This window comes from Bactrocera tryoni, chromosome 4 (assembly GCF_016617805.1).
Source record: "Bactrocera tryoni isolate S06 chromosome 4, CSIRO_BtryS06_freeze2, whole genome shotgun sequence".
NCBI lineage: Eukaryota > Metazoa > Arthropoda > Insecta > Diptera > Tephritidae > Bactrocera > Bactrocera tryoni.
Window position 1 is genome coordinate 25,115,523 of NC_052502.1, and position 12,302 is coordinate 25,127,824.

Consider the following 12,302-nt stretch of genomic DNA (forward strand, 5'->3'; position numbering starts at 1 on the left):
GTATATGTTAAAAATTTGCGATTATACAGTATTGTTCATATTAATAGAATCTCAAAATTTTTTTTGTTTTTTTTTTAATCTAAGAATGACAGTCACTTTGTTTATGCGGTTTTTAAATATACATACTTGAAGTTGAAAAAAGCTACTTTAAATAAATACAGCTGCGCGCATAAAATAAAACACACAACGCATGTAAATTAAATGTCAAAGATCAACTTCACAAGGTTGAACATTTAATTAATTTTTTTCCATCAGCCTAACAGCTGATCGTATCAGTACACCAAATTTGCATAGATTAGCCACATTAGATAGAGCTGCGCCTCTATTTCTATACAATATGAAGTTCTCAAAAAATATTTAAATTTAATTCAAATTAATACAGTTAAAGTGACAGCTCAGGAAGCCACCCAGCAACAAAATTCAAGCGTGATTTTGTATAACAAGAATAAAATGTCAACCGTAACAGCTGCTGCTGCCACACTTAGCAGTTGCAAGCAACTCATGGCATACGCTGTGTTAGCAATTAATGGAAATCCGTTGACATGCTTGCATCACATGCCGCCACGTCGTACGAAAACTCCACAATCTCAATGTGAATGACAGCAGGCAGAAGGAAAACAACAATAGCAATAACAGTCAACGAAAACAACGGTTCTTAGCCTACAATTTGCTACAAGTGGAAATGCTTTAATGCACTGAGAATAATTCAAGCGCCGAGAAGGCTTCTAGGTTAGGTTAGGTAATAAGGTTGATACCAAGAAAGGAACGCACTTGGACTGATTATGAACAGTATTTTCTAAAACAAAAAATAATAATAACAATAAATGACTACAGTCATATATCCATTAAAAATTAGAAGAAGCTTAACCTTGCCAGATCAAGTTATCCAATAGCACCCCAAGCGGCCATTGGTGCTCCGAACCGTTTCCACTCCAATGACTGCGGCGTTTAACTAGCAAGGAAAAGCTCATCATCATCATCAGGCAACTAACCTACGATTTCGCTTAAGCATTCATCTTCTTTATTGGTGTAGATACCGCTTATACGGTTATAGCCGAGTTTACAACGGAGAACAAAGTGGAGATTTAAAGGTTCCAGCCAGGTTCTTGTCCACCTGGTCTTTCCAACGGAGTGGAGTCTTCCTCCCGGCGGGTTCTGTGTCGAATACTTTAAGAACTGGAGTGTTTTTATCCAAGATGGAGTCATTTGCAGGATTTCACACAAGTGAGGATAGTTCTCTGAGTGGGAGTGGGCAAAAACGATTGTTTTACATATGGCTCAAGCAACTCACGTCTTCCGGTCTTAGACCAAGTATTCTCGAGGTAGCCAAAAAACACTCGTTTGAAGGCGAGCTAAAGTGAGAAGGTGAACAATTCCTATCCAGGGTTGCGCGCTGAGTTTGGGACCTGCCATGTAAAAAAAAACGGCCCCAATGAAAAGGAAACAACATGACTGGAATTCCAATGAATTCAAAGCTATTATTGACGCTCTACAATTTGAGTGGATAATCGCTTCAATAAACGAGTATGTGCTCCGCTTTGAAAAACGCTACAGTCAGGAAGTCTGACGCTGGAATTGATGTACAGTTCCCGACAATTAACACCAACACCATTCTCCGCTCAACCCTTGAGCCATTCGTAAAAAATCCTACTGCCCCTATACTAATGCGCCTTTTCCTATCCACATTATCCTCGCAGGTTCGAGGGGCGGGTAAAGGCCGGACCTTAATTCGGCGACTTAATATCCCAATTATACGGTATGAAGTCAAAGCGTTCAACATAAGTTAGACCAAATTTGAGGACCACAAAAGGTTTATATAAAAAAGACACTCCAAACACAGCCATCTTCTATGCACAATTTTATTTGTATAAAAAAAGAGAGTAAAAGAGTATCTTTAAAGAATTCGACTTGTATAGACCCAAAATTGGTTTAAGGATAAGAATATACACGAGTTTATTTAGATCTTCTTAAAATATTAAACTAAAAACTATCTAAACCCAACTCAGTTTTGGAATTCTTTCCGTAAAATATTCATAGTAGAGTAGTATACATATATTGAACTCATATAATTCTACTCTAAAGAGGGTATATTAAGTTTTGTCAAGAAGTTGGTGAAACCCAGAAGAGAACGTCGGGGAACCTTTAAAATGATAAATGATCAGTCAGACGAGCTGAGTCGATTTAGGCAGTTTTGTCTCTCAGTCTATGTATATGCAAACTAGTCCATCAGCTTTTGAGATATCGATCTGTAATTTTGTGTATGCACTCCCTAAGGAGCTGTTTTTTTATCGGAAATGTTGATGTGGGACCTTTATAGGATATAGCTGCCATACAAACTTTTCGATCACAATCAAGATAAAGATGTGTGTATACCTTTTTAAGCTATATGAAATGCAGCCGTGTAGGATATTTTAGCTTCGTTACAGCCGAAGTTAAGAGATTTTCTTTCTTTTTTTTTAGGTTTAAAGCGATCTCAATAGCTCAGGGTATTTTGTCAATTCAGTTGTGATCTTTTCACACAAAGAATGAAAAATCATGCGAATAATTTTTATCAACCATATTCTAAAAATTTTTGCCGTGTCCGCAAGCTCATCACTCCACTTCAAACAGACGGTCGCACATGCGCAATGAAATGCCTGCTATCTGCGACGCAGCATCTCAAAGGCAACAGCAAAATGTAATAATACCAACAACAACAAAAGTGGAATTGCAATCGCATATGCCCAAGACCGCCAATTACACCTGTTGCTCGCATGCGATGCCGTTGATGCCATTTGTTTTGGCATTGCAACACACTTGCGCCCATATTGCACAGTGCGGATGCTAAAGCAAAAGCAACAGCAGCAACAACAAAGCGGTGAGCATGCTGTCAACAACAATTGTTCCGTTTCTAACTGTTGCCGCACATTTCGGATGTGGCTTTTGTCGAGTTCACCAGGTTTTTTTGGTGTTGCTCACACACATGTGATTCTGATGTGTCTTCTTTTTTGTTTTTGTTTACATTTTCGTTCGTTTTGCTGCAACTTTTCTAACGAGCGTAGCTGCGATTGCATGCACCAGCTGCAGTTGTGGCAATGGGTTTGTTGCACTTGCTGTGAGATTTGTTGGCGATGCGTGCAACGGTATTCGAAAATAGTTGGCTGGCGAATATTTTATGTGTCTTGCGAGTAACAACTATTTGTATTCGAGTTGGCTAAAATGTTTGGTGAATATATGTGCGAGTATTTGCAACACACCATTTACAGCTACTTGACGCATACTGCGCAATTATTTGCTCGTTCTGCTTTATGTGAATGGCTGAGCAATTAGAATTATTTTTATGTGGCAGTTGTTGTTTTTGCAGACATTAACCGCTTTGTAGACAAAAATAAATCACAAAAGTTTATTACGAACACAAACTGGGCCTATACTTGCAACATTCAATATACATACATATGTACATATTACAATATGTACATACGTATGTACAAACGAGCATCATTAAATAATTTCTAAGAGCATTGAAAGTTGGATCACTCTATTCTCCGCAGCTAAACAATTCAACGGCTTCTTTAAATAAGAAGTCAAGTTAATATAGCGTCTCTTGTGTTGGTCTTTAAAATAATATTTTCGGACAAGAACTATTTGCTAATCACCAAAGCTAAAAACATATAAAGACAAAAGTATTTTAGACACAGATCAGAAATATATTGGAAAAAAAGTCTTTGCAAAAGTGATATGAGCCATTACTTGACAAACCGATCGACACCCATCACCTTTATGTCGATTTCAAAGCCGCTTTCGACGGCATTAACAAGTGCTGCATATTCCACATGTCTACAAGGTGCTTTCCAAAGTAAACAGGACTTAAAAAAAACAGAACAAATGGTTTTTTTAGCAAAATTGATTTTTTTTATTTATTTTTGAATAGTTTGATATAATTTATAATTTAATTTAAGGGGGGAGCCTGCTTTAGAAGCTTCAAAAAATCGTTTTTTTTTTGTTTAAATCTCTTTAAAAATTGTCTAAGAATATATCCCCAAAGTTATAGATTGGAATTCGAAATGGGGAGAAAGCGAAAGCTTTGACGCGCAATTTCTCTTCGTTTTTCATTTTTACAATTCTTCTTAATTGGCGGTCAGGATAGAAAAAAAATTAAACGTCGTATGGAATTGGAGCAAAGTGTATTATCTTTGGCATTAAAATATCTTCTATTTAAACTAAAAAAAGAACTAAGAAAAATCAAGTTTGAACATATTTTTAAACAACATAAAGTCAAATTTTTTGGTCAAAAACCACTTATTTTTCAATTTTTACAAAATTGTAAAATTTTGCACTTTTTTTTTGAAAATTTCTTAGTTTAACTAGAAGATACGTTATTAACAAATATGAATCTCTTTGATTTTTTTGTTTCCGATAGAAATTGCGACCTGCATCCTGCCCACCGTCCGACAAATACATATGGGAAAGCATCGGGCAATTGCTTGCCAAAGCCAGAATATCAAAGATTTTGTATCCAAAAAATTTTCGAATGATGTTTAAATATAAAACTAAACCCTTGAAATTTCGCTTTAATAAATTATTTCTTTCCCTCCCAAAAAAATTCTAAAAAAATCGATTTTTTGAAGCCTCTAAAGCGGGGGAGCCTGCTGCTTAAGTGTGAGAACATGAAACCACCATAGGTTAATATTCAAGTCATTTGAATCTACTCAGTGAAAAGGAGGACAAAATTTATTTGGTATAAATGTAACCATCTGACTGACTGATTTGGGAGGTGCAATATGCTGCTACCACAACAACAACAACATTAATTTTATCTAAATTCTCTAATAAAAATGATTTCTTCAGAGATCACTAATGTAGTTAATATGTATGTACGTAATGATACTTTTAAACAAAATAAACATTTTGACTTCAGCATCTAAGTTGGTCTGTAATTAACAGCAAGACAAACAGCTGATCAACACTTTAAAGCGGACGCTAAGCGAACATAAAAAGTTAAGTTCACTGAAGTTTTCTAACTTTTTGTGGTATGCATACCCAAGTATACTGTACATATGTGGTATTAACCGGTAATGTGTTGTTAATGGCTCAATTATCCCGCTACAACGATACGCTATACGTTCGGCACAAACGATCTTACTAACGCCACCTCGCACATTCATGCCTCATTTTCGCACTCGTTTATAAGCGGCAAGTCTTATGGTTGCATATGTTGTTGTTTTTGTTACCACTTGGCGTTGCAGGGCACTGTGGCACGTTCATAATTGCCAGTGTCATAATGGCTTTAGTTAACAGTTTGGGCTGGGTTGTTTAGTAGCGCAGACATCTATGGATGTATGTAAACAGATGTGTGGCCCAAGCTATGCCATTACAGCCTTCCATTCATGCTAACCGTAAAAGTTGTCTCAATATTGCACGCTCAAACCAGTTTGCCGCTTTATTTTATGCCATTTTTGTTTGTTTGTTTATTGTTCTTGCTCGCTTTGCAAGTCGTCTTGATGTCTTTTAGCCCATAAAATTGGCTGCACAATGGAACTGAGCTTGCATTTATGCAAATACATACATACACATATGTTCGCAAAGGCAGTAACTTTGACTCAGACACACGTGCGTTGCACATTTCTTTACAAAAGTTTTTCATTCATGCCTTTTTGACTGCAATTGATTGTCTAGTCGAGAAGTTTTGTCTGTCCCAGCGGCAATTAGACAAATGTCTGCGCTCATTCGCAGTGCATTGTTGGAGTTCTGGGTATTTACAAACATAAATTTGTATATATAGGGACATATGAATGTGTGGACTTAGATTTCAAGTGATTAAGTAGTCAGGTGCTACTTTGTGGTTACACAAGCAGTGACACAAGTACTCCCCCACGCTCTGAGAAATTTTCAATTATGATCTAATATTCAAAATTATTTCACAGACTTACATATGTGACACCTATAATACATACATATATGTAGTCTAGTGTTCAATTATGTATGTCAAGTTCTGCGACTTCAAACAATTATAGGAAAGGTTAAGTAGTCTGGTTAATAATACGCAAAACTTATTAAGAAGTCGTGGCTTATTTATTATACATAGGTGAACTTGCCAACTGAGACTGCCAGTCGGATCACATCTCCTGGGTATATGAAGCATAAAAATAACCCAGTTCAACAGGTCGATGCAGTGCAAAACATAGCTCTTAGTAGTTCCACATGACCTTTTAGCCAAATGCAATTATACTTCAATAAGAAAAATATTGAGAAGTCAGAAATGATACAATCAGATGAGATAAGATCTTTTAGGTATATAAGTTTACATATATCAGTCTAAAATAATCACCACAAAAGAAGCGGTGGACTTAGCGACTCCTATAAGATACTACGTAGATTTATATTTCGAGATACTAATGGCAGTCAAGCCCGGAATCTATCGGTCCTCTTCACTGCAACTGAACAATATTCATATGTATTTATGTGAGATGGAGGTTCGAAGATATGTATGGATAGCTCCTTTAGTAAACACTTGAAAATAATTTAAAATTTCTTTAATTTATGTAATATACTGTTAGAAGGTTTAACAGAAAGATTGCATTCTATAATTTTCAGTGAAGTAACTTTTATTATTGTGAAAAAAATGGACAAAAGGGAACCCCGTGATAAAACATTGTATTTTGAAGGGACAAGACAAGTGCAAAAACTTGGCTTGATAGCGAGTGTTCGGATACTGAGCCAGGAAAATCAACCATCAAGGATTGGTAAGCTAAGCTTAGACGTAGTAAAATGAGCACCGAAGACGGTGAACGCAGTGGATGACCGACGAAAACATCAAAAAAGTCCGCTAAATAATTTTGGATGAGTGTAAAGTGAATTTGTTCGAGATATCAGCAATTCTAAGAATATTAACCGAATGTGTACATTATATAATTCATGAAAATTGGGTATAGGAAAGCTCTGTGCAAAGTGGGTGCCGCCCGAGCTCACGTTTATCCAAAAACACTGACAAGATAATGGATCGGAGAGGTGTTTGGAGATGTTCAAGCGTAATAAATCCGAGTTTTTTTCGTCGATTTATAACAACGAATGAAACATGTCCCCATCATTTCACTCGAAGTCCAATCGTCAGTCCACAGAGTGGATTGCACACGATGAACCCGTTCCAAAGCGTGGTCAGATGGCAAAGTTATGGTATGAACTGCATCCCGATCTGGACTCCAGCGGCTATTTCCTGTTCTCAGATCTCAGAAAAATGCTCGCTGGGAAGTAATTTCGGTTGAATGGCGAGGTGATCGCCGAAACTGAGGCCCATTTTGAAGCAAAAGACTAATTGTACTTCAAAAGTAGTATCAAAAAGATGGAGTGTCCGTCTTTATAAACAGTGTATCACTCTTGAAGGGTGTTATGTTATGTTGAATAAAAAAAGGAGTTTTGCAAAAAAAAATGTGTTTTACTATGGTAGGGTGTACTTCTACGGTAGGCAACAAATTTTATGTAAAAGTAGATTCCAGAACTTTCTAGTGAATGTAAACGAACGCAAGCAAAGTACTCCAGAGCTTTCGACTTTAAGGTAACTAATATGGTATGTAAATTATAATGTGCACTATATTACTTCTTAGGAGACACCTTCTTGATTGATATAGTCAGATGGCCATAAATAAATCATTGTTAGATAAATATAATTAACCCTGGACGTGCTGTGTTAGTCGCTTCGACTAATAATCATCGTGTTTTGCAAACAGCAGCAAAATAACGATGACCGTCCAGGGTGAATATTGCTCTCATAGTTCGGCGGATAAAGATAATTGCTCACTGATTCATAATAATATTGAATATTAACTATTTCAAACAGTTAAATAGTAAAAATCAGTGTAAGATATTTAAAAATAAACTTACAGAAATCTGATTGTGGTTTCCAAGATAGCTTTTTAGTATGAATTATATGTATTATGTAAAATGTCCAAAAGTGATGTTCAACTTACCTATAAAAGATAGAAAAATTAATTAGCAATCGTATATATAAAAATTTTTTAATAAAAGCTTTCAAAATATATTGGCTTTAAATAAAATTAAATAAATATACTAATATAAATTCAAAGTAGTTTATTATGTTTTCTTTACTCGTTATTAAATGTTAAAGAATCAGGTAGTATAATGTTAATATCAGTTAATTGCAAAATATTTAATACTTGCTATTAATCACAAATTATGGTGGCAGTTTAGAGGCTTTTGCTATAAAAATAGAAACAAATGGTTTTAGTCACAGCTTGAAAAACTTGAAAAGCTTTTGCTGGTAACAAGTGGTTAATAACTTGGCTAAATTGCTTGCACGAGTCGAAAGCTAGCTCTTGTGCTATAAAGTAAAAGCTTTTTAAAGGAAGCTTTCAACAATGTCAGTGATATATTTCATTCATGCTTAGTTGTGGGTGAAGTTCCATGTTAGTTTTGTTAGTTTTGAGTAGTCGTTAGTTTTTACAAACAATATGTAGTGCTCAAATATGCCTATAATATGTAGGGAATAAGCTTTCATTAAATTATTAGATATTAATAGCCATTATTTACACACACATGTATGTGAAGTATATCTATGTACATGTATATAATGTACATACATATATACATACATACGCATATATTCATAGATGTATACATGTAGAAGTGATCGGCTACGTTTCGTTGCTTAACGTTGCAATGATAGCTGATCTTAATTAAATTTGACCTTTCAACTAAGAATTAGCGCTTCCAATTGAATTTACACAAAATCGAAAATTATTAATTTATAAAAAAATGTAATAAAAATACTCTTTTTAAATAATGATTTAATTGGAAGTTAGGCAGCTAAAAAGCGTTGGGGACGAGGTGCAACCTGAAGATGTTCAAGAGCTACCATTTCATCCAGAAAAACTACGGTTTGGGTTTGGTGTGGTTTGTGGGCCGGTGAAATCATCGATCTTAGGGACATTTGGTTTCAACAAAACGGCGCCACTTCCCACACATCGCACCAATCAACGGATTTATTGAGAGAACACCACTTTGATGAGCAGACAATTTCACGTTTTGGTCGGTGGATTGACCACCAAGATTGTGTGACATCACACCGTTAGGTTTTTTCCTATGGGGACATGTAAAGTCTAAAGTCTACGCGGACAATCCCGCTTCAATTCAGGCCTTGGAGCAAAACATTACGCGTGTCATTCGCCAGTTGCTAGTCGAAATGTTCGAACGAGTCATTGAAAATTGTACCCAACGTATGGACTATCTGCGACGCAGCCGCTGTCAGCATTTGAAATAGATTATTATGATTAATAATCAAAAAATAAATGCCAAAGAATGTTCTTTCGAAGGATAATAAACATTCCCCATTAAATTTGAAGTTTGTGTGTTTTTTCTTTAAAAAAAAAATTTTTTTTTTTTTTAAGCTCTATAATATTTTACTGAGATCATCTCAAATCGAAAAATCAGCTATAGCTTATAAAAACGATCTCAACACAACCGAATTTATAAATTTGTATGTAAGTACGTAAGTGTTGCCATAAAAAAGATTTGCAAACCAGTGACACAGCAAATTGTTTTAGCAATAAATCGTGATTACACATTAAAATGCTCCGAGAAATATGCATGACAAATGCAAATACAATTTGTTGGCGCGCATTTAAGTTTGAGTATTTAGTAGAATCTACAGTAAGTGAACACGAAAATAGAGACTACTAAATTTTAAAATTAAAGTTCAGTTCAATATTGAGCAAAATGTTATAGGTTTCGAAAAAATTAGCTTAAATTTGAAAAAAATATTGGACTGATAGCGATAAGCAATAATAAAAAATTATTATATTATGTAAAAATATTGTTGAAAATCTAAAAAAAAAATACAACAAGTTTAACGCGTGGAATCGAGGCCATATATCACAACTGATTTTTAAAAATATATCTTTAATATTTGGTAAGGGCATAAATAGCGCTTTTAAGTTTTTTTGCATAACAGAAATACAATATTCTTGATATTAGACCTTAAAAACCAAAAACAGAAACGATTAAAAATTTATAAAACTTCTGTTCTAATATTAACATAAGTACATTGAGTCAATTGATATTATTAATATGGCCGTCAACTGTTGCGAGTTGCAATAGCAGCTACTTTGGCACGTGGTTTATTCCAACGCCTTTATTCGTTGTAGTAAAAAGGCTACAATAAAGCTTCAACTAAGTAAGGGTCAATTAAATTTGCATTTTTGTATAGTATATATACATATGTATACATATTATATACACATGAAAAAAGAAACATACCTATAAATATAGCGATAAACTACGCGCTTTAAGTCACGTGGATATGCCAATCTTGCTTTTCGATTACTTACTAGATTTTATAGTAAAATAACGCCATCTCAAAAAAGGTTATAATTGAGCAGAAGAGAAGACTTAAGTCAACATTATCGAAGTAGCACAAGTATGCATTTATTGTGTGTAGCTTTGAATGTATGTATATAATCGGATTATTCAATTTGCCAATTTGAAATCACATGAAAGCTAAGCGGAGTATAAAAATTTGCTTAAGCTAACAACCGATTCGTTTTAAGCAATTTCCACCTGAAGTGTGAATTTTAGCATCTATCCATATAATCGATTTATATGGATAAATAATATGGTAGAGCTTGCGAAATTTTTTCATATTTGTGATCGATTTCTAACTAAAAAAGTAAATTCGTATGAATGCCATAAACAGAAAACATATTAAACGTTTTTAAAAGTTGGGTTAAGCTTCTGACATTAAAATAATTTAATAGATAATGAATCTTGTGTGGAAGACCTAAGCATACATATGTATATACTATATACTAAACGTCATAGAACTTATCGTTGTCCACATGCAAAAAAAATATCAAAATATTTCTAAGCAAAGGTTAATGTCGGCAGGTTCAATGCTCAAGGACAGCGATTTCAATCAAAAATAAGTACAAACATTAACTTCGGTTGCCGAGAAGCTATGCAGACCCTTCACAAAAAAAAAATTCCTTACAAAAACTTTGATCGATCAGTCTATACGGCAGCTAAATGCGCTATGTATAGTGATCCAATCAGAACAAATCAGAACAGTTTCGTGAATTTTATTCAGTTTAGATGGCAGCTGTATGTTATAGTGGTCCAATATCGGGCGTTCCAACAAATACGCAGATATACGGACGCACAGACGGACATGGCTAAATCAACTCAGCTAGTCACGAAAATATACCTTCATTGGGCTTCGATATCGGGACATCAAAAACTTTCGGTGGAAGTATTTTTTCTCAAAATGTTCGTAAAAGTTGGAAAACCCGAGTTGATTTTGATACTAAATATTATATTTTTTACATGGAGTGTGAAAATTTTCGACACGATTATTTGCACTTTTATATTTTGGAAAGTAAACAGATTATAAATTATATACATTTTAACAAAAAGGCACCCAGAAATTATAAATAAATTCCTCGGGTAAATTTCAATGAAATGTATATTGCTAAGTTGGTAGGACTGTCTTAATTACTATGCCAAATAAGCTTACGGTGACTTAGTTTTAACAAAAACACAGGACTACGAGTGGCACAAAGCCTTCAAAGACGGTTGAGAGATCGTTGAAGACATGCCTCGTTTTGGACGACCTTCGACTTTCCACCTCTGACTGAATTGATGAAAACATTAAAAAAGTAGTATGTTTGAAAATCGTCAAGAAAGTATTAGAGAGATTGCAAGAGAGCTCGAGAGTCCGATCGAATGATTTTGGTGGATATGAATGTACTTGTATATGTATATATACATATATATGAAAATGAAGCTGAATTGTTTTCAAAATGAGTACCGTAAACAAGTCTCTTTGGACATGCTTTATCGTGCGAATTCCGATCCATTCATGGAGAGCATTATAACTGCCAATGAAACATGGGTTTATGAATTTGACATGTAAACAAGTCAACAATCATCGGACTGGAGGGGAAAAAACGAGCCAAAAACCAAAAAAACACGTCACAACCACTCAAAAATCAAGGTGATGCTCATTGTCTTTTCGATATTCCTGGTTTAGTGCATCATGAATTTGATCCGGAGGAAAAAACGGGCAATAAAGAGTTCTATTTGGGCTTATTGAGGCGTTGTAGCTTCGGAGCAACCGAAGTTTTAATTTTTTCCTGTTCAAAATGTTGGGAAAAGTTATGAAAACCCAGTACACTATTTAAATTTGCTAATGAATATTATATTTTTTATAGGGAATCTATGTTTCACTTTTATTTTTTGACATTTGAGAAGATTGTAAATTAAATATAATAATTATGAATATAATTTTTTATAGTTTGATATTATTATCTGTTAGT

The 12,302-nt window shown here is 34.6% G+C and overlaps 1 protein-coding gene across 1 annotated transcript in view; it reads right to left on the bottom strand.

The window, feature by feature from the left end:
- LOC120773963 (SH3 and F-BAR domain-containing protein DDB_G0274695-like) overlaps positions 1 to 12,302 on the bottom strand; it is a 165,217-nt gene that overhangs the window by 91,667 nt on the left and 61,248 nt on the right. The window lies entirely within an intron of this gene.